The sequence below is a fragment of the Thunnus maccoyii genome, chromosome 16 (genome assembly GCF_910596095.1).
Source record: "Thunnus maccoyii chromosome 16, fThuMac1.1, whole genome shotgun sequence".
Taxonomy (NCBI): Eukaryota; Metazoa; Chordata; class Actinopteri; order Scombriformes; family Scombridae; genus Thunnus; species Thunnus maccoyii.
Genome location: NC_056548.1, coordinates 27,101,497 through 27,125,046, shown reverse-complemented (window position 1 = coordinate 27,125,046; position 23,550 = coordinate 27,101,497). Strand labels below are relative to the sequence as shown.

Genomic DNA, 23,550 nt, shown 5'->3' with positions numbered 1-23,550 from the left:
AGGTGAAACAGATTTTGGAGTGAAAGAGCACTCCACTGATTTAGCATTGAACTCATTGTTAACATCGTCAGATTCATGTTTATAAGAACTAGAGAAATGATCTTTTTATTCTATGCATTCTCCTTCCTTGTCAAAACCTTGCACCATTACCTACAGTGCAATCAGAGGTGGAAGAAGTATTCACATACTTTAGTAAAAGTACCAGTACAGAATGTAAAAACACTTCATTACAAGTAAAAGTCCTGCATGAAAAATCCTACTTAAGTGAAGTACATAAGTATTATGAGCTTGATGTGGTTAAAGTATTGCAGTAAAAGTACATAAGTATTATGAGCTTGATGTAGTTAAAGTATTGCAGTAAAAGTACATAAGTATTATGAGCTTGATGTAGTTAAAGTATTGCATTAAAAGTAGTGGTTTGGTCCCTCTGACTGATATATTATTATATATGACATCATTAGATTATTAATAGTGAAGCATCAGTGTTAGAGCAGCATGTTACTGTTGTAGCTGCTGGAGGAGGAGCTAGTTTACACTACTTTATATACAGTTTGTTAGTTTAGTCCAATGGTTCCCAACCTAGGGGCCGGGCCCCTCCAAAGGGTCGCCAGATAAATCTGAGGGGTTGTGAGAGGAAATATTGGATCATCTGAACATTAACTGAAATGAAAGCATGTGAGAAGTTTAGAGGGAAAAATCACTGTTTGATGGAGCTGTTAACAACTCATATGACCCCGAAATGTGAGATGTGACTATGACTACTACTGTGAGACATCAAAAGCCAAAAAGGTTGGAAACCACTGGTTTCATCTTTAACAATGTGTTGTATTTTAAAAGCTTGTTACAATGTGTCAAATTGTCACCTGAAAAGTAACTAAAGCTGTCAAATAAATGTAGTGGAGTAGAAAGGACAATATTTCCCTCTGAAATGTAGTGGAGTGGAAGTATAAAGTAGCAACAAATGGAAATACTCAAGTAAAGTACAAGTACCTCAAAACTGTACTTAACTACAGTACTTGAGTAAATGTACTTGGTTACTTTCCACTACTGAATGGGATTAACTGCCAACGGTTCAATTTGGAGATGTGGGTGTGTTATGCTAGTAACGGCTAATGTAGCCTGGAGCTGCTAGCCTCCAGCAGAGATGAGGAACGGACTACAGAGGTCTGTTAACCTCACTTCTTTCTAACTCCACACGCCCAGATTTTTTTTTAATTTTCCAACTTGTAGTTTTCAGACCCAACTGACGCTGACTCAAGTGACATCACTTGAGGCAATTTATCAGATTTCACACAGCTCCCTCTGGAGACACAAAAGGCTTCATACATACATACTCCCCAACACCTGGAGACACACACTGATGTGTGTTGGAGAAATCACAGTAGACTAAGGCTTAAAGGACAGGTTCACAGTTTTTCAAGTCTGTCTTAAAACAACAGCCAGGTTCCCAAATGAACACTGAAACATGTTTTTCTTGCTGTTATCATTCCTCCTGTTCATACTGACCATTAAATGATCTCTTCATAATGCACTTACAATGTAAGTGATGGGGGACAAAATCCACGGTCCTCCTTCTGTACAAAAATGTATTTAAAAGTTAATCTGAAGCTAATATGAAGCTTCAGCATCTAAATGAGTCAAATCAAGTAGATATCTTTCAATGTTACAGTCTTTTTAGTGGCAAAGTCCCTTTTTTTTTTATTATTCTTCCACTGCAGCTCAACAGGGAAACACTGTCTGAGAAAACACAAAGAGGGAATTTGATGCTAAAAAGGACAAGCTTCAGAAAAACCCACTTTTGCACAAAATGACTATGTGGACACACTGTGGATTTTGGCCCCCATCACTTACATTGAAAGCACATTTGAAGGGGATCTTTTAACAGCCAGTATGAACAGGAGGAATGATTACAGTGAGGAAAACCTCTTTCACTGTTCATATGAACACCTGACTGTTGTTTTAAGACAGACTTGAAAAATTGTGACCCTGTCCTTTAAGCTTCAGCCTGACAATTTTTGAAACTTAAAGAAACAGACAATCTGACAGTCACACCCACTTCACGCAGTGATTGGCCATGTGTGGGAAGGTGTGAAAGTAGGCAAGGTTTGAACTGCTCTCTCAAGCTCTCTTTCTATAATTCTGTCACAACCGAGTGTAACAGAGTGCATGTCTTTGAGAAGATACTGTTTAAAAGAGTGCATGTTTAGCCCCAACTGTATGATTTGTTGCATCAAGACAACAGAAACACAGAGACACAGAGTTTTGGAGAGAGAAGAGGGACGCAGTGAGATGCATCCAGGAGGAGCCTGACAGCAAACTGTCACTCGGCCTCGCAGTGTGGTCATTCTGACTAGATATAAATGCTCTTTGCTTTAGACGTGGTCAGACTACACGCCTTAGTTAGTTTAAATCATAGTGACTCATCATCAGGCACAGGTGTCTCAGCCTGTTTGCTCTACCTCTGCTTCACTCTGGCTTTTTCCTTTGACCAAATATCCTGGCTCCAGTGTACTATAAGTGACATAGATGGCGTCAAGCCCAGGTTTTAAAATATCTCTTTAGAAACCTATGGGCAATCTCAAAAATTACACCTTGTTATTATTTACCGTGATGGTCATTTGTTGGAGAGTGTTTAGTAAGTTTTAGCAAGGCCCTTAACTGCAAACTTTGCTCAAGGGCAAATTAGTGCTGGTAATGAGGAAGAGGTGAGTGCTGCTCTTGTACTTTCCCCACCCAGACTTTATCTGCAAATCCTGCATAGAATCGAACCATCGAATCATGCAGTCTTGATCATGCAAATGGAAGTGGTAGAAATTAACTGCAAAAAAAACAAAAACAGAAACACACAAAAAAATGTCCAGATCCACAAAAGCCAGATTACAAAATAAATTATAATGCTGAATCAGATTTTTAGCAAGTATGAAAATGGAAAAAGAAAGATTTCAGCCAAATGCAATAATAAAATTGTTGACCAAAACTATCAACCTGAGCAGCTGGATTTGTTACTCTTAGTTACTGTTGGCCTATTGTTTGCATGTCTTCCACTTCCCAGTTCAAGCCATTGAATCAGCCCGGATGTACTTGACATTTGTCTTTGCTTTCTGCACAAACATAGCTTTTAAAGTTTAAAATTTGAAAGCTTGGAGTGCAAATTATCAACACACATTGAGTGAGTGCAAAGCTTGAGTCAGTGGTGGTGTAGGGTGTGCTGATGTGGTCCTTTGAATGAAATGACAGCCTACTAGGTGAATCTATACCTGTTGCTACAAGTGTCCAGATGTGATGAAGTGATTGTCTGTGTGTAGGTATGAATTTTAACAGTTAGATGTGTATGTGACTATATGTTTATACATGTTATGATGATGATGATGATACTATATATGATTTCTGTGTTCGTCAGAGAGTCTGTGCAAGTGTTTCTGCCTATACATGTGTGTTTGAATATATCTGTATCAGTGTGTGCTAGTGCATTTGTGCATGTTGGTATCTGCCTATATTTGTGTGTGATTGTATCTGTGTGTTTCTCTGTGCACGTTTATCTTCTTTTGTGTGTGTGTGTGTGAGTGCAGGGGGGTTTCGGGTGTGTATCTTGCAGTGCTCTGAAGTGGACAGATCCGATGCAGAGCAGATTAGATTTCCTCTAAAAGCTCCTCTCTGTGGTGCTAATGGCAGCGCAGAGGCCACAGTAAGGTCAGCAGCGTGGAATTGAATGCCCAACAACTAATCTCCCTATCACACACACACACACACATTTACACACATCTATGCAAAGGCATGCAAGTATGCATGTACATGCACATGGTTGCCTGTCTACAGGCAGTTTTGAGTGAGTTTCATAAACCTACAGTAAAAAGTCAGAGTTGTCATACTAACAGAGGAATAATGTAATTATTTGCTGAAGTTTATACATTCAAATCACTGGGATTGGAGATACAAGGTTTTTAACTTTTAACAGTTTTGAATTATGAATTTTTAGACTCTCTAAAAATTCACACATGCACTGCAACCCTGAAGTTATCCAGACATTACCTGGAGGAGCTGTATGTGTGAATGCAAATATCCAAATCAGTTGCAAATTAAATTAAACAGACTTTAGCCTGCCAGGTTCCCGAGCACAAAGTCCATGTAATGTCTGATTGAGCCCATGTGTGACCACAACAGTGAATTCTCTGGAGAATTCACAGTTAGTGAGTGGGTGTGTGGATGATGTTTCTATCATGTGACTGGCTCTGGATAAATGCAGCAGGCCATCTAAACTGCATAGTTTTGACAGGGCCTGGACGCTCTGCTGTGAAGCTAGCGCTGATGGGAGAGAGGACTTCCTGTGATTTCTTGTAAAATAAGAACCATTTTATTCCTGGTGAAAAGCTTTAAAACGCTGAATTACAACTGCAGCGTACTTTCTGCGTCATGTCCTGCATCCTGCACGCTCTACCCACCGCCACCCCTCACCTAAACCAAACAGACTATCTCCAGTAGGTGAGAAGGCATCTGACACAGGTTATCTCCTGTTGTGTGCTACGTGTGTGAAAGGGCAACTCTGGACAACGTCAGGACCTGATTCTCCAGACATTGTCCGGAGTTCATATGTGAAAATGGCTTAAGGAACTTGCATGTTCTTGAAAATCAGCTCACTGATATTAAAAAGACCATAAAGGAATTCAAATTTCTAAAATACAGCCATTATCTTCTGCAGTAAAATATTCTAAACTCAAACTTACTTAGCTTTTCTCAAGGCTTTTGACCATATCCCTTGGCCCTCTTCAGTAAACTGAACTTACTGTCATCACATGGTCTTAGTACACAGGTTATCATGTGACTGACTGACATGTTGAAATCTCTGGATAATGTTAGTAAGTTGACGGTGAGCTAAGATTATTTTAACTGAGATAATAGTACTGAGAGAATCAGCGACACTTGTAGGAAGAAAGGTTGTCAAGTAAAGTAATATATTGTGAAATTTCACTAAAATGTATTCAAATATTGATCTATTTTGTTGTTTGACATTACTGCACTGTTACACTGTTTGATTCAAATGCATGTGCTCTCTCATAGTTCATTTCACAAATTCCCTCTTTAATTTCCTTCCAAAAATAATATAGAATGTCTTAATAATATTGAGATTTTCTGTCTGAATTTGACAAGTACATGTTATGATTTTTGGAAAACTACTAAAAACTTTTTAGTTTTTTAGATCCAATGTGTTCATAGTCCAGCTCACACCCTTTAAACACATACACACACAGTTTTTTTTTGCCTTTTTATACATATGGTATTGTCACCCGTGTGTATTAGAAGGGTGTTTCAATGGGCAATGTGCCAATAGAAAAATTTCATACACACAGCATACTGTATTTCATCCCTACATGTATAAACATGACTCCTACACGTTGACTGTCAGATGTATCCTCCTGTGACGAGCGACTTAACAATACAAAATCTGTTTAATTGATACGCTTTCCTGTCTCAGTGCCTTCTAAAGGGCAAAATGGAGGACATGGCAAACAGTTGGTGACAAACAAAGACTCTTTGAAGCAGGTTATGTTATGAAGTGTCAAACCTGTTGAAGAAAACAAAACTCCACTCCTGCCGCCCCCGGTTTCTTCTGTGGACGGTAATCTGAGTCGCTGTGATTCTTCTTCTTCTTCTTCCAATTATGAAAGCAGGAGCAGTGAGCATTCTATCACCGGCTGACAGGCAACTTACAGCAACACTGCAGCGATGGCCGGGGACACGAGACGCAAATTACAATTAACCACTAATCCTTAACAGACGAGTTCAAGATGGCAATTTAATTTGCCCTCACTGTTTCTTTTCCTTTTCTCAAAATCTTTTTCAATTTCCCTCCCTGCAATCCCAGGTGCCAGACCAACTTTGAAGGAGTAAAGATATCAATAGTTTATTGGCACTGAGTATTAATTTAACAGGGGCAATAATATTTTTTTCAGACACTTGGCGAGAAACGGTTTTGAAGGATTTGAGGGGTTTTTATCCACTCCGGAGATTAGTAGGAAAAATAATGAATTTGAGAGCAAAAGTGGGGAAAGGCATTAACGAGAACTTTAGGAAGATAACTTGAGAAACAGATAAAAGGCCCTTGAGAATGCAGACTTTAATGTGTCATTATTTTGGAGGAGAGAACATGGCTTCCAAATGCAGAGCAACTTGTTCTCTAAGTTTTCCTGCAACCTTTAAAGAAGAATGTGAAGGGTATGATGTATACATCAAATGTGTGAGCAATTAATCATTGTAAATACTGTTACTAACACTGTTCCAACTCAATCTCACATAATAATGTATAATAGCTACGTTGGTCCACAGCGCAAAATGTATTAGTTTCACAATACAGCTCTAAAATTGTGAGATGCCTATGATTTTTTTGGCCTATTCTTTCTATTGGCCTGTGTCCACATCACATGAGGTCAAGTTTCTGTCTGCTTAAAAAAAAAAAAGGCTGACATTCCTTTTATTCTCAGAGGAAAATGCAATATTTTAAGATAATTTTGGCATTAAAATGCCTTTTGATAACATTCTTTGATGTGAGACTGGGTTGCACTGTTCTGTAGTGAACTTTACCAGTGTTGGGCAATATCATGCAAGTTATTTGAATATTTTTTTCAGTAACAATGTAAGAGATTAAAAACTGAGCAATCAGTTTCTAATTCCAGTAATGTTTGTTTGACTGCTATATTTTGGGTGCTTGCTGTGTCGACAGGAGTTGGATGGAGGAGTAGAATGATTTGACTAGGAAGTGTTAGCTTAACACAGAAGCTGAAGGTGTAAGGGAAGCTATTAGCCCCCACCAAAAGAGGAAGGAAAACACCTTTCAGTAACTCCAAAATTGTCTTATTCTACATTCAGGGCATCACCCAGTGTTCAAAGTTGGAGAGTGAACTTCGCAGCGACACTGTGAATACAGGACTTCTTCAGAGCTGCATGCAGTTAGCAGGGAGAAGCTAGCTATTTATGGTCAGTCAATACCTCCAAACCAACACCGTCCAGAAAAGCAACCACATCAGTCATTTTTTCAAGTGCCTTAAACTAGTACTTTGTGATGGTTTTGTGATGCACTGGACACAATGTCATCCTCATTCTCCATCTACATATGTTAAATACAGAAGATGCAACATGTTGGTGTGGCAGTTTTGGTGTTGTTGAGATTCATGCTTGATGGAGCTGGGCTGGGTATTGTTAAGTAAATAATTACTGTTAAGTATTTAGTAAAGTAAATGTTTTTACTTTTTCAATGAGTAGTGAGTAACTACTACTACTACTACAGTACCAGTCAAAAGTTTGGACATACCTTCCTACAAGGTGAGTCCAAACTTTTGACTGGTATTTTAACTTACCCAACACTGGTGGCACTATCATTTTACTACACCGTTTTATATTGTGAATCCATTCATCTGTCTTCTACAGGTTGATCCCTTTGCAATATTATGGGGGCTGAAGCCTGACAGATATTCCAATCATGCAATTTTGTATTTCTTCATGTTATAAAATGACACTTATGTAGGCAATCTCTCAAACCTGAGACCACAGTTAGCAGAAATGTAGTGATTATAGACAAAAAAGGAAACTGTTAACTGCAGTTAATGAAGTATAAAATGATAAATCAAACAACTGCCAATTATGTTGTCAGATAAGCATTATCATATGCATTTTTATCTTAAAAGGACAGCATTTTGATAGTCCTGCTGTGATTTACACCATGAATTTCCATTATAAAGATCAATATCAGTTTCACAAGGTGGTAAAAACAATTTTGCAAAGCAGACTCAAAGCATAAACAGGCGCTGTCAATGAAATCTCCCCTTCCAGTGACAACCATCTTGTCCCCCAGACATGTTTAAGCTCTTGTACTTGAGCTGCCAGTCCCCCAACCCCCCCCCCCCCCCAATCCACAACCCCCACCCTGCTCTATCACTGGCACTGTACCCAACATACCAGAAGGCACCTGAAGACTTGCCTACTGAGGGCCCTGGAAGCCTGGAAGCCCATCCGCTGACCCATTCCAAACTCAACCCCTTGAACCGAGCCTTGGCACCACTGGGAGGGGGAGTAGTGGTGGTGGTGGTTAGGATGGTGGGGGGTGAAGGGGTGGGTGGGTGCTGGCGGGTGCAGAGCTAGAAGGCCTGGCACTGGCTGGAGTACCCAGGCTTAAGCAGGCAGGCCTGGGTGAACACGTCAGGTTGATTTATGTGACGCCTGGCCCTGTAGCTGACCCCGGGCTGGACTCCACCTGTCCTCCATCCAACCAGCCACCACACCACCCCTCCTCCCTCTACTCCTCCTGGCCTCAGTGTGCGCCAAACGCTGGAGGAAGAGGAATGGGAGGAGGAGGAGATGGGGTGGGAGGTGAAGTCAGCGGCTCCAGGTCATTGATCATTATTGGGCTGTGGGTAGTAAGGGGGGAAAAGACATGGAGAGTGGGGAAGGGAGGGAGAGCGGCAGAGAGAGAAGTATATCTGGCCAGCCGTGATGACTTGGTGGCCAGCAGCTTCTGTTACCTGGGGTGTTTGATGAACCAGGAACCAAGAGCTGGCCGGAGGTGTTCCCTACCAAGGTCTTCCTGATGACCAGAGGTCATCTAAGAATATCTTGCAAGTTTAAAAGACAATTCTTTTGCTTTACTACTTGGGTCTTATTTTCAAAAATCTTCAAATCCTTCTGGTCAGTAATAACATTATGCTCTTCAGGTTCATTACTGAAAGAAGTCAAACAAGTGTAAGCAATGTCTATATTTATGGAGATACTGAATATGATCTCTAAACTTACAGACCAACTTTCTGCTTCAACTTTTATCTACTGAAGTTAGTGTAGCACACAGATTTCCTGTGCAATGAGGGATCATTACCAATATTTTGAGTGCACTCACATTTAGTTTTACCTTTGAATAAAGTGAATTGTTGAGCATTTCCACTGCAGGAACTTCCCAGGTGACCAAGAACCTTTCAGGAACTTAACCTGTGTTTGGACCAAAGTAACCAGGGATAAAATTTTGTTGCTGTACGGTGATTCATCAGTCATGAAAAAGTCCTTGCTTTGGGGGTGGTACTTTCCAATTGTTCAGGAAGGGTGGAGTTTGCATGTCTGAATGTCACTTATTGATTAAACACAGACACTGTGGCTGCTTCATTTACAAAACAAGGGAGTAGTGGATGCTGCTAGTATTAATATAAGGAATTGTCCTTTTAAGTACTCAAACTCTCTTTTTCCAGCTCTCTCTCCTTCACTTTCCCTGGGAAGTTTATCCAATTAATGGTGGATATGAAGAGGCAGTCCATGCTAGTTCTCCCTGGGGTGCTAGGACCCCGCCCTAACAGTGGGGGGTGTGATTGGGTTGTCTGGGCGTTCCAGCGGCGCGCCCATGTGGAAAGAGGCAAAATGGAGGGGATCATTGGCCATCGATACCCAATTATATGACTAGAAGGGGTGTCACTAGCTCTCAATGATTGCCCAGCCTGGGGTATGTGAGCCCCTCTTTGCTTTGTGTTTGATGATAAATTGTTTTGCTGGAGGATTATGGTCAATGTAATTATGTCCAATAACATCGAGCCGCAGAAAGATTCTGAGTCAAGCTGTGAGGTTCTTATTGAAGAACTGGACTCAATTTATAGGCCTTGATTGCTATACATTCACATGGTAATTTCGCTGAAAGGCTTTGTGCCACGTATGATTTGATATTTTAAGGGGATTTTCAATCTGTAATCTAGATCTAAACTTTACAATGCATTTATAGGGAAGCACATGTGGGAAGTGATCAGTGGCACCTTTACTACTTCACTGAGTCAACAAAATGAATGAATGAAAGTCAGATTTGAAAGCTGAAACTCAAAATGACATTGATAAAAAACAAAAAACAAAACTGCATTTAATGTGGATCATGTGGATCACGATTTCTGATCTGCTTACTGATCAGTATCTGCACTGATACCAATCCAACAGATCGCATTGGTGCATCTTTAATTATTGCCTAACTCTGCAACTTTTTTTTTGTCCATTTTTATCTCATTTCTTTTTTTTTCCAACTCGCAGCGCTTCTCTCCTCAACCTCTTTCCAGCCACAGCAGGCAGCTGCAGCTCTGGTCAACCCACTGGTACACCACTGCCCAGCACCAACCAGCTGACAGACAAAGTTAGCAGCTGGTGACGAAAGTCGGATATTTGTCTCAGGGGGACAGAAATGCAACTCCAAATGAATGATAATGTTGCTCTATGACGGCTGGTTGTGTAAAAAGGCAACTCATTTGCCATATCAACTTTAATGTGATAATATGTCAGATGTTATATATTTAACTTGTTGCCTCCAAGTGGCCAAATATCAATGAATGAAGCTGTAATTATGGGTTTTTATTAGAGAGGCTGCTAAAACCTAAGTCTTAAAATTGAGACATACAGTACAGAAGGGTTGTATCATTGATGAAGCTTATGTTGAGCACTGACTTCAATTTATTGATTTTTCCCATTCTGTTGCTCTTGATAGTTGACAGCGTTGAGCAATGGGAAACACAGAAAAGAATAAATATCCCAGGCCTTGTCATCACATAATATGCAATTTAGTGTATCAATGCCACATAATTAGCCCATCAGCTATGTTATAATATAATGAAAAGTATTACTATTTTACAGCATTGAGGACGACTCAATTTGTCTGTTGTAGATGCAGATCCCTACATAGATGCATCAAGCAGTACGTACATGTTGTTATTCTTTGTGACCTTTTCCTGTACACATCTATGATCTGCCACATACATTATTAAATATCACATAAACTCCAGTATTACAGGATGGTGAAGGTAAACTTCATTAGGAGTGGGGGTGACATGTACGGCCTCCAGGCTTCCACCGCAATAATTAACTCAGGGATTTTTTCCTCAGCTCCAGTCTCTCTGATCCAGGTCGGTACTGACAACCTTACACCCCCCTGCCCCTCCTTCATCTGCCATATACAGGTCACAGACGGCGGCCCGGCACCCTGAGGTGTCCTGTAAATGTGCCTGTGGAGTGATGGGCGGGCGTCCCTCGATGCCACATTCATTTGCACATCAAGAAGGCAGAGGAGGAAGCTTTGACCCAATTAACGCTGAGGAAAACAGATTAAATAAAGTCTGCTGCCTTGCTCCTGGACATCCAGCAAGAGAAAGAGAGTGTGTGTAAAGGATAAATGTGTGTGTGTGGGTGCATGATGAGGTCGTGCAAGGGCCACAGGATGAAAGTGACACAGCTCTCAGCCAATCACAGGGGGCGCGGAGAATGGAGGGAGCTGCCTGGCTCAGCGGCACTGTCGCCAGGCGACACTCACCCTACTGTCGATCTCCTTCAACTAGACAGTGGAGATGAATAGTAGAGTTCTGTACAGACCTAAAACTGAGACCCAAACCTGACCTGTACTCATGTACTTAAGACCCGACCCAACTGCACCCAACTGTTCCTCACATGTGAGACCTGAACATGACCCAAAGCTGTATTTTTTTTTTAACTTTCTCATTATTTCATCAAAGACAAAGCGATATGCTTGCTTTGGACTCACAGAAACGCTTTCTCATCAAAATGTGGGAACAGCAATTATATAGTTTATCGAGGTGCTTTCATACCTAGCTGCCTGAAAAGTTAGGTCTTGGTCCAGTTCCAAGGAAACTTTAGTGCAGTTTGTTTGAAAGGAAAACAGGTCAACCACAGCACTTTGCGGCAGTATATATGTAATTTTAGCAGGAATTCAAAGGAGAGGCTACCATTAAATCCATCAGCTGAACAAGAAAGTGATCTTCTAAATGATCTATATGAGAGATGTATACTGTGAGTATTTATGCAAGATCATCTGGTAACCATGGTACCATATATGTGCTAATGATGCAGGATGACAGTTGCCAAAACTGTCCAATGCTGTCATGTGTACAGCTTTTAGTTCATCTTTAAAAATTCAGTGTGAATATGAACTACCAGAACTAAAAGGCCCTTTTTTGGGCTGGACCAAATGAACTGAGACCTTAGACCAACACATATGAGTGACACAGTCAGAGAGAGAGAAACAAACTATATTTGAAAAAACCTAACCCACACCAGATCAAAGCCTGAAACATTACGAAACAAAATCGAATCTGAAACACAATACTCTGTCGTGACCCGATGGGTTGACATCAGGTAGTAGAACCCCTCTGGAGTAAGATAAAGAAAGAGAAAGAGCAACAGAGAAAATACAGAGATGTCATAGTAAATGGGAAAATTAGGAGAAAGGAGAGAGGAAGAGTGATGGATAGAAAAAAGAAAAGAAGCAAAGAAAGCAAGAAAAGAAAGAGGGAGAGAAAGGAAGAAAGAAGTTGACAAGGATGAAGGAGGGAGGGAAGAAAAGAGGTGGAGTGATTTCTCTGGGCTCCATGCCTTGTTAGATCTATCATCCCTTTAATTAATAGTGTTTTTAGGAAGACGTTTGAACTGTGTCATTTCCATTATTGGAAAACCCAACGCGATTAATGAATAATTTTCATTTTTGATCCATTATATCATGCTAGTTGATCTCCTTTTTTCCGCGCTGCTGAGTGATAGCATCGTTTTCTGCCCCTCGATCAAATTTAATTTGGCCCCCTATTATATTACACTGTTGCGACTGAAGTGTCAATTTTTGTCAGGCAATTAGAAGCTATAACCTGTGAAGCTAAGTTTGATAGGCATTGTAATTGGATTGTTTCAGCAATAGCTTGAAACGCTTTTAGCTTTTCTCCGTCTCTCCCTCTACCTGCCCCCCCACCCCCCCACCCCAAAACCCCCCCCCGCCCCTCTAAAGTTCTCATCTGGTTGTGATTTTTGATAGGGCCTCGGTCTATATGTCGAACTTCACAGCAAACAAAAGATAACAGGCGAACAGAGGGAGCGAGCGAGTGAGGGTGCACAGTGGAGGAGCGCTTGCCTGTGCAGAAAGTCGGCCGTGGATGTGCGTGGATGTGAAATGTGCCATGTGGTTCCACTTTTCCTGCCGCCGTGGCAGGTATTTGTCTGTTTTGACCCTGTCCTCACCTCACCTTTCAAGATGCCACATTAGAGAGGTTTTCAACTTTTCAGCTGACAGGGAAAGTGAAGAGGCTTGGAAATTGAAACGTGAGGAATGTTGCAGATGGGGGATGCAGTGGAAAATGAGAGTTGGCTGATGCAATTCTTACATTCTGAGATTTTTCCAGGGTAGTACTGATACTCTATTATGTTTTTTTTTAATTTTGAAAAGACAGGGCCTAAGCTACCAAGTCTTTTAAAACCTCAAATTCCCACAAACTGTCCTGAGAACTTCTAAGTGAGAGTTTACCATCTACAATTACATACAAATTACACATGATGTGCTTTTTCTTGAAGGCCCTGAAAACATATTTTCTCTTGCGATGGGTGATGGGATCCTACAACCATCCAACAGTTTTGCTCATGTCACATGAGAAATTTAAGTTGTTGTTTTTTTTCTCTCTGAGCTCTTCTTACTGGATTGACGTGAGTGAGGCTCAGTTATAAGAAGTGATGTCACATACTTGTGCACCAATCAGGATTTAGCAACTTTTGAATCAGTATCTGATGACATTTGTCATTCGTGGGTTGTTCGGTCACTTTGGTCAATCGAATCTGATCAGTCCACACTCACATTGTCCTGATGAGGCAGATTAGAGTTTTTGACTGTTAAACTTGTAATAAATCATGTAATTTTTAATTTTTTTTAAACTTTGATGGTTTGCTTATTTAGTCATGAAAAATCAGTTTTATTGAGAAATACATAAGATATGAAGGGAAGTTTTAAAGCTGATTATGATTGTTTTGAACTTAATATATTTAAAATGGTGCAATTTCTGGCAAAAATTAATGAATCAAATAAATGAAACTAAAATCTAATGTAATAATACCATATATCAGTCACAGTATTATTACACTAATAATACTGAAACAAATACTTTTACTTTTGATACTTGAAGTACATTTAGCTGTTAATACTTATGTGCTTTCAGTTAAGTAAGATGTTGAATGCAGGACCTTTACTTGTGATGGAGTATTTTTACATTGCTTATACTTTAGTAAAGGATCTTCCAGCACTCAGTGTCTCTGACGTCTTGTCAATATTGCAGTGTCTTCTTTACATGCCCATGTAAAGCATAAGAATTGCATCATGTCTGAATGACCTTTACCTTACCTAAATAGTCTTGCAACAAGTGTGAAAATCACCTTTTTTGGAACACAATAAACACACCTCTACTTAACTGGACATTGTCTCATCGTATGCCTTTAATGTCTTTCTCAATGTGAAGCACTTGGTACATGTCATTTCTTTTGCTGTAAAGCACTTTGAGCTGCATTTTTTTTTTTTGCATGAAAGGTCATATACAATTTTTTTTCATTATTATTATTATTATTATTATTATTATTATTATTATTATCATCATTTAAGGCACTTTCTTTTTGGTTTCTAAGTGGTGAAAATGTAACTTTTCCAGTTAGTTAGCTTTATTTTTTAATTCAGCATTGACTTCATATCACTGAATTTCAAAAACAAAACAAGTAGAAATAGAAAAGAGAAAGAGTGAATACCTCTAGTACATTTATTGTTCACAACAAAACAAGGCCTGCAGAATATAACGAAACAAATAAAAATGTCAGTTTTTTTATTTAACACATTAAATACTTCAAGCTCAAATCACAGACTTTTTCAGACTTTTAAGTGTTCACAAACACAGTGACAAATGGTCAAACCAGTTGTCCACTGAAACACAGAGACAAACAGACAGACTGAGTGGGCTGACCAGCTGTTTCTCACCAAACAAACCATCTTAGCTGTGTTCTGCAGATGCGGGTCTCTCCCAGCGGGAGCATTAGATTAAAAATGACAAACGCTTTGAGCTGCACTTTTTCGGCAGGAGATGCAGGTGTCTTTGTTGCCGATGCACTGGGGTTAGTGAAAGGTGTCTCCTTCACATGTAATTACCCGCTGCTTTCTGGCACCCAGTCTAAATGAGTTTTTCCGCGGGTAGTCCCATACGACGGATAATTTCGTTGCCGCTGTGGGGTATAGGGAGGGACTGAAATTATACATTCGCTGAGGTAAATTCCACTTTTATGATCTGGATGGGTTTGGTGAGGGAAGTAAGTGGATGGACTCAATATGAGTAGCTTGTTCCCTTATGTGTTAGTTTTTATCAGCTCCTTGTTGAGCTGCTATGTCTGAAATGTCCTGGATAGTGACATTATTGCTTAGCCGGGTGGGTGGATGCAAGTTTTAGTCATAGAATGTAGAAAACTGAAGGTATCATTGGATTTGAGTGTACTGCTGGCTGCCATTTTTAAAGAAATGGTTCACATCTCATGTCTCATGTTACGTACAGAGCTGGAGTCGGGAGATGGTTAGTCTAGTTTAGATTAAAGAAAAACAGCTAGTTTGGCTCTGTCCAGAGCTTAAAAATAAACCTTTTAAAACTCACTAATTAACTTTGTTTAATCCATACCTAAACAGAAATGTAACATTTGTCAACAATTTGGTATTTTAAGGGATATATATGTTGGAAGTATTTTTTGACAAACGACAGTTCATCCACAGTGCAAGTTGCCAGATACAGTCAGTAGTGGTATTAGTTCTCTGTACAGCCACAATGGCACCAAACTGGCAACCTCACTGTGATGGCAAGTGTTACTATCAAGCCCCCAGGAACAGCGCCCAAAAGGACCTTTTTCCATAGACTTACATTGTGAAGGAGACATCTGTAAATTAGTGGATACATTTTTTTGAGCATCACAACTCCAGTGAAATGACTCATTTCATTATCAGAATTTGATCCATTCTGTCCAATCACATTTCAAAAGTGTAGAAGAGCCGCATGATTGAAGCGTTTTATCCTCATTCAAGTTAGCCTGAGGGTTAAACCAGTAGTTAGCTGTCTCGGCCAGCGGAAGTCTCTAGTGAGCATGTTCATGTACAGTGGGAAGTGGCTTTTTTGGCTTAATGCGCCACTGAGCAGCTTTCATAGGAGTGAACAGGGCCCTGCCTCCGACGCTGTATCCAGTTCTCTTTATACATCCATGGTTACTATCCAGGAAATAGTTACATAACACCCCTAGCTAGCTAGCTAGCATGTTGTCAGGCTAGCATGTCACAATGTATCAAAATGTCCATACACTTCTCAGTGCACTCTTGCAGTACAACTGTCTGTGTTGAGTAGGTTTGAAACACTCTAACTAGGGCTAAATACACTACTTATGTGTTGCACTGTCACATCCTCACAGCTCCAAAGCTCCATTGAAGTCAAGTGATTAGCAATTTATTGACAAAGTGAGGTATGTTTAGAACATACTGAACATATAGCCTAAAAATCAATGGTGAAGGAGTGAGTTATGTTACATACAGTACCAGTCAAACGTTTGGACACACTTTCTCATTCAAGGGAATGGGAAGGTATGTCTTAGGTTCAAGAAGTTTCTACAGACATTTGTCCTTTGACATATTTTTGTAATGACTCTGGGCCACAGTTACAATCCAGTGACTGACAGCTGCCATCCTCAGCAAAGGAGCAAGATGCAGACTTTTCAGAGCCACATTCAGTTGACAGATTTCCACTGGAGTATTCCTTCTAATCAATTGATAGTTTCAGCACTAATACTAAGCTAACATCAACAGCGTATAACCGCACGTAAAACCACTAACATACGTTTTTACATTCTGGTTTGTGTACAGATAAAACAAGTGATATACAACAGGTTAATTAGTGAGTTTTAGAGGTGTTGGTATGTCAATTATTTAACTAATTAGTATGCAGTCACTGCCACAAACGCTTATTTTGATTTATTTTAGTTTTTAGATGATTTTTGAGGCATTTGCATTTTTTGATAGATGACAGTGCAGAGAGACAGGAGACGTTGGAGGAGAGAGAGGAGGATGACAGGCGACAAATGTCCTTAGCTGGAATCAAACTAGAGACTTTGTGGTTCATGTCTTTAACCACTTCGCCATATATGTTCCAGCTATATGTTCATCTTGCAGTTACCAGAACCAACATATTTCTAAAATATTCCTGAATAGGTGCCCAGAGATTGTTTTTGCCTTGGAGGCTTTGAACTTTATCTTCTTTTATCATCCAACTCAACAGGACATCTTAACCCAGTTTTTAGCCTGTCACCCTTTATAGCCTAATGATGCCTAATGGTGATCCTTCATCACATGTTTCATATGTCTGTAAGCAGTTAAACAAAAGATTCATGCTCCCTTCTAATGATTGACAATTTGATAGTTTTTAAAAGGCCTGAAGAGGTAAAACACTCACAGCACTCCACAAGGATTGATCTTCTTTCCTAAATGAATCCTCAGGTTTAACCTCTGACCCCTTAAAAGGCCCAACTACGGTGGCTCCTTTGGACAAAATACATACAAAGCAAAACCACAAGCATTAGGAAAATGCTCCAAATCCAAAAATACCAAAAAACCCCAAAGTATCTGCTGCATTTCTCTCAATGAAAAAAATGTTTTCAATTTTATATGTTTTTCTTTTGTGTATGTTTTGTCCTAAGGGCCCACCATACCCAAACCCCAGCTAAGGAGCCACTGTCCTCACCTGTAAATGAAAAGGTAGTGTAACCCTGTGCACCGCTGAAGCTCTCGCTGAATTCAGTGTGAATTTTGCACATGCTCAGTTGTGATCACACTCACCTGACACTCCATCACCTACTGTTCCAGAGAGAGACAGTGAAGATGAAGGCTACATACAGCCAAACTACTTACTGATACAATTCAGTCTTCCCCTGACACCCTCCTCACCGCCCCCCACCCCCACCAACTGACGCTCAACTTCTCGGCTTTTCCACTTAAGAAGTATTGAAGGTTGGGAGGGGGGGCAGATGTGTGATTGCAGTCCAAAGCATGTGTGTGTACGGTGGAAGCTGTTTTGCACTCCATCCCAACTCTCGGAGGAAGGTTGACTACTCCCTCCCCTCCCTTACCCTGCACCCCACATCGCTCCTGGCATCACCTGGGGTGACAAAGGCTCTATTGGCACCCTAGGGTGATGGTGGGTGGTGGTGGTTGGGTGGGGTTGGGCCGTGCCACTCTTGTGTACACACACACACACACACACACACTCAGACAATGCACACATAGTTTAAACCCTCAAACACCTTCATGTGTCACAAAAACATGCTGCACAAAAATAGATGTATTTTCCTTGTATGTCATTCATATTTGTATATTTATGAGTAAATACATCAAAGCTTTATTACAGTAATATGTATGTTTCATATTCAGACAGGCATGATTTTACATATTCAGTCAGTGTGTGTAATTATTTTCAATCTGTGACAGTAAAGTGTAGTATTTGCTTTATTTCCCTAACATGCAAAATATTCATTGACTCCATTTAATTTGAGTGTAACATAAATTGTTATTATGCCGCTGAATCACAAGTAAATTAAAGCGAGCTAATTATGCTTATTAGAAAAAAAGTCAGCTGTATAATTGTAATTTTAGGTAGGCCCATGTTACAAATCACCTGCTTCTCAAACTTGTTTTCCCCAAACACATACTTTGTCTCACACACACACACACACACACACACACACACACACACACACACACACACTCTGCCATCACACACACACACACACACACTTTTTTCTCAATGGTTTAGTCGAGCAGAGAAAGAAAAATGTGCTCCTGAGTGAGTGTGAGTGTGTGTGTGTGTGTGCACCTTCTTCATACCAGTGGAGGGCAGAATTACATTTCATAAATTAGAAGCACCGAGTGTTGATTAGAATGCAGGAGGAAGGAAGAGGAAGGGAGGAGGAGGAGGAGGAGGAGGTGAAGAAAACAGGGGATGGGAGGGGGGTAAATGGTTTTCATCAGAATCTGATGGAGATGTTTTTCCCCCTTCTCTTTTTCCCCTTTTCTAACATCTTTTGTTTCAATACGGGGGTTAGATGCTGATGAGGAACTGGCAGAAAAATCAAGCACACGAGAATATTCTAATTCCATTTTCAAATGTCTTATACTAACCTTTTTAATTCATGCATACACATCTTTTAGGGAAAAGGTACAATTGACACTTTGTAAAAGATTTTAGAAATACTGTACTGAGGTCATGAGTCACAGTTCCCACAATGCACACCTCACCTCCTTCAGAAAAATTTGACCAGATACCAAAAAAGGTCTTGTTAGAATGTTTTGTTAGATTAAAATTTTTTGTACACCACCTGTAATAAAATTCTTTAATTATGTACATATCAACTGGACTAAAATTAGTCTAAAAACAGCAGAATCTGACTATAAAATATCCACCATGTGTATGTTTTTAAATTATAACTTAAGCAACTTTTAGATTTTATCATCCATATCATGGGGAATAATGTTTATGAATACCTCTTCTTGAACAGAGCCCAAGCTCCCTCCAAACCCCTCATAACCCCCCCATCCACAATGACCAGATACCAAAAAGATCTTTAAAATGTTTTTATTGTTTGGATTTTATTTAGTATAATTGTGCGGCATCTCACGTATGAAATGTGTTAAGTTTATTTTTATTTTTTATTGATATATATAGAATAAATTCACTGTTCGTTTCAATTTTCTTTTTTTCTGTTCACTGTTAAAGAAATACTGACTCTTTTAATTTTTCATTTACTGTGTGAAATGTAGCCAAATTGAAATGTATTGAGTGTAAAAAATATGGAATCCGCTTATAAAATAGTAATAGTGATTTAGAACTTGGAAGGTTTAGCAGCTTTTATGTTTTGTGCAGGCATATCTGAGAAAAAAGTCACGTCCCCTTATAAAGAATTTACCTTGAACAGGGCCGTAGCCAAGATTCCAAGTCTCCCCAATGTGACCCCCACCCCTATCAGGAAAAAACTGACCAGACACCAAAAAGTATGTCTAATTTTAAAAAATTAAAAATAAAAAAAATATGTATATATATACTCACTATTTGTGCAAAATATCAATATTTGCTCATGCTGCTTTTACACAACTCAACCATAGTTGTGTACAAATCCTTCATTAACTCATCTGCCTCTCTTTGCATCCCCTTCTTTATGATTTGCATTGATTCATTAGGAAAATCAATACTTGATTCAATAATTGATTTATCTGGATTCAACTCATCAATGCTCTTCATAAAAGGATGCTTTCTACATCAGCGTGCGAACAGTGATTGCAGGCTTACAACAGAAAGTAGTGTAAAATGCAGCGTGCAGGGACAAACCTGAATAACATGCAGCCTCATATCAATACGTAAAGCAGAGAATGGTGAAATCTCTGCATTAGCATTAGCTCGGGGTGCTAGTAAATGAGAGGCTATGAAAATACATTAGAAATAAGGTCATGCCTCACGCAGGATCTCCTGTGTGTGCAGCCTCCTGGGTGAATGTGTGATTAGCTTAATCCCAGTAGTCACAGCTCTGCTCCCCTGATGTGGATGGAAAGATTCAGATGGTGATACGCTGCCACCGAGAGAAGCCATGTCAGAGCTGCTGGCAAAAAAAAAAAACGAAAAAAAAAAAACCCCAAAAAACCCCCGCTTTCACCCCGCTCCCATCCTCCACACAGCAGAGACAACTGTAGGAAGGCTTTCATTCCAAAATGCTACTTTTGGAGGGAGAAAAGGTACCTGAGACTCATCAGTCAATCGCAACCGCTGATTTATTTGTAACTAAAGGGAAAGCTGTGATTTGAATTACAATAAAGGAGATGTCTCATAAATGTCCCCTCATGATTTGTGTTGTGTAAAATTTCAAAATCATGTCGGGAGAAATGATTTCTTATTTTATTCACCCTCTAAAACTGAAAGCTGATTGGCCCTCAAAACCCACCAAACCCCAATAAGCTTTTATTTATTTTAACATGTTAAATTCCAGTTTCAAATGTTGTCTTTCGAGTCGTGATGCTTCTGTCCAGGAGTCTAGCAGAGGCCGGTTTGACCTGCTCCTCTCTTCACACCAAACAAATTAACTATCAAGGTAAACAGAGAGGCCCACGAAATTGAAATTTCAGCCCTTAAATTGTCTCTTTCCCCACATCCTCTTGGTCTCTTCCACTTCAACATGAAGCGTTTTGGGTATTCAATCTGCATTGGTGACATCACCACTATGGCAGGGGAGCCTCTCGTCTTTATTCTTATTGGCTAATCTGGAAGCAAATAGCGGAGAAACACTCGGTTGCATGGTAATAAATAGAATATGCCAATCAAATTAAGAGTGGCGTGTCAGTTTGGACAGTGGGGAGAGTGATCCGCTATAGGTGGAGAGCGGCGGCCGGCCATACCTCATTTTATAGGTCATTGGGCTCATTTGGAGGCAAGTTTAGAGGGCCTGTGTGGAGAAAAAAGGAACATGGCTGTGAATATTCAACCAGAAATGAGAAAATGCTGCTGCTTTGTTTTGGTTTGGGTTGGGTTTTGAGGAATTTGAGAATAAATAAATTTAGATTTTATTTAAAGGTAGAATACAAATGTAAAACCCACATTTGTAAGCATATATGGATCCTACTGTTTGCTAATATAACATGTTACTAATAAATGTATAGAATGGAACATGGTCATGTTAAAATCCGGGCAGTGGTTCCTAATCTAGGGGTCGGGACCACCAAGGAGTGGCGAAATAAATCAGAGAGGTAAATAACATAATTAACAAGTGTTCAGATTGAACACATTGTGAATTTTTGCTGCATTTGATTGCCGCAGTGGTTTTTAGGGCTGTAGTCAACCAAAGAAAATCTCAATTGACTTAAATCATACCTACTCTTCAAGCAATCGATTGGTCGCTGGGGAAAAAAGCGACGAGTTAACCCTCCGAGCTAATGCGAGGTAAATACGCTAACGATGAGCGGTTGTCAGCAACTAGATATCAAACAAAAGCCAGAGACTATATTGTATTAAGTTGCTGTGATCTGTAAGCTCACCACTTCAGAAGGCAGAAGGAGATAACGTTATCTCAGAGCCTGACACGCCCAGGCAAGGCCTCTCTTCCTCCGGGCAGTTCTCCTGCTTCTGTCTCCGTCTCAGACTCACCCTGGTCTGCAGCTGTCTCCTCAGCTTGCCACTAGGTGTGAACCCTGTGTTCCTCTTTTTCTTTATTCTGTTTTATGGTGGGCGACAACCAGTGTTAAGGTGCATTATCGCCACCCACCATGTTGGACTGTGAACCAGAGTTATCTACCCCCACAAACAAACGACGCCATTTATTTTTAATTGTTGCCAAAAACCTGTCAAATTCTACAGTAAGATACAATGTTTCAGTCATGGACCTTCATCAGACATCAGACTCACAAAATGAAACATCTTAATGCTAGAGCCACAGGCTGCAACAACCAATCAAAAGAGAGCCAAATCTTGGCTCTCAGTTGGGACGATTACCGTATCAATAATTTATATTTTTTTAAAAACATACTTAAAATGAAAAACAATATATTTCAAGACCTATAGAATACAATTTTTTTTTTAAAATCCTTTTATTGAAGTTAGTTTTATCCATAAATCCAATCAAGGGATGGAGATATCAGATTCAAGAGATATCTCCATAACCTTAAAGACGAAACATGCAATGCAAATCATACAATGGAAAAAACAAGAAAATACACTTACACTACCCAGGTCATTAAACCCCCCAAATTCCCAAAAACAACACCGTGAACACTCACAAGTTGACACTCACAAGCCAAAAAAGGTTGGGAACAAACATTTTGAGGGATACAAAATCACATAGGTATCGATTCAAACAGTGTGTGTTGAAAAGAAGCCTGGCTAATAGCTTTTAACTTCTGAGTGAGTGATAAGGTGTTGAAGAAGTGCAGTTTAAGAGTTTTGCCGCAGGGCTGGAAATTAGCAGACTCTCCTTAGCAATAAAGACATACTTCCACTTCCTCACTGCAGCCACTTTCATCTCTCCAGTAATCAGATTATGTTGCCTAATCAGTCGGTTCAGAGAGAGGAGCGGTGCCTCGCCCATTTACTGGAAACAAGTCGACCCTTCCTTGGACATGGCAGCTCTGCAGATCAAAAGCTACCTGCTAATGAGACAGCGAGCAGAGCAAAAATAATAGAGTGAATGTCTCCTCTGTATTCAGTAGTGACTTAGAAAGGCCTTCTTAGCACCTGCCAGACACTTTGTGTACCTCTCTTATCTGTCACTTGTGAATGGATGATGCCATCGAGGCTTATTTATATGAATATGACAGCATATCTAAAGACAATGCCATCTGTCAAACAGTAATTGAATAACTGCCTCCTCAAACAAGAAGAAATTCCCATCTAAATCCTTTGAACCACTTCTTTATGAACCCTGCAGCCAAACAAACAGATTTTTAGATTTTTATGACATCAGCAAAACTAAGTTAATCATTCGGAATAGGGGAGCTTTTTCATTTTTGGTGCTTCTGCTGAGACATTGATGGCGGCAAAGAGATGATACATGGTTCATCTTGGTGAATGTGATCCTCGCCGTGGTTGTATGATGACTAATCTGCGGCGTCTCCAGACTCCAACCGGCGTTGGCTCATTAGAAATGCGTTAAGCTCACCGGTTTGGTTTACTCCTTCAAAGGCAGGGGGAGGGAGGT

At 40.0% G+C, this 23,550-nt stretch overlaps 1 long non-coding RNA gene across 1 annotated transcript; it reads right to left on the bottom strand.

Annotated features, from left to right (window-relative positions):
- Window positions 1–20,779: 20,779 nt before the first annotated feature.
- On the bottom strand, window positions 20,780–21,953 carry LOC121913952. Its single transcript, XR_006100417.1, has 3 exons — window positions 21,896–21,953; window positions 21,260–21,306; window positions 20,780–21,124 (listed from the first exon to the last, which is right to left on the bottom strand). It is a non-coding gene; the product is annotated as an uncharacterized LOC121913952 (long non-coding RNA).
- Window positions 21,954–23,550: the final 1,597 nt, after the last annotated feature.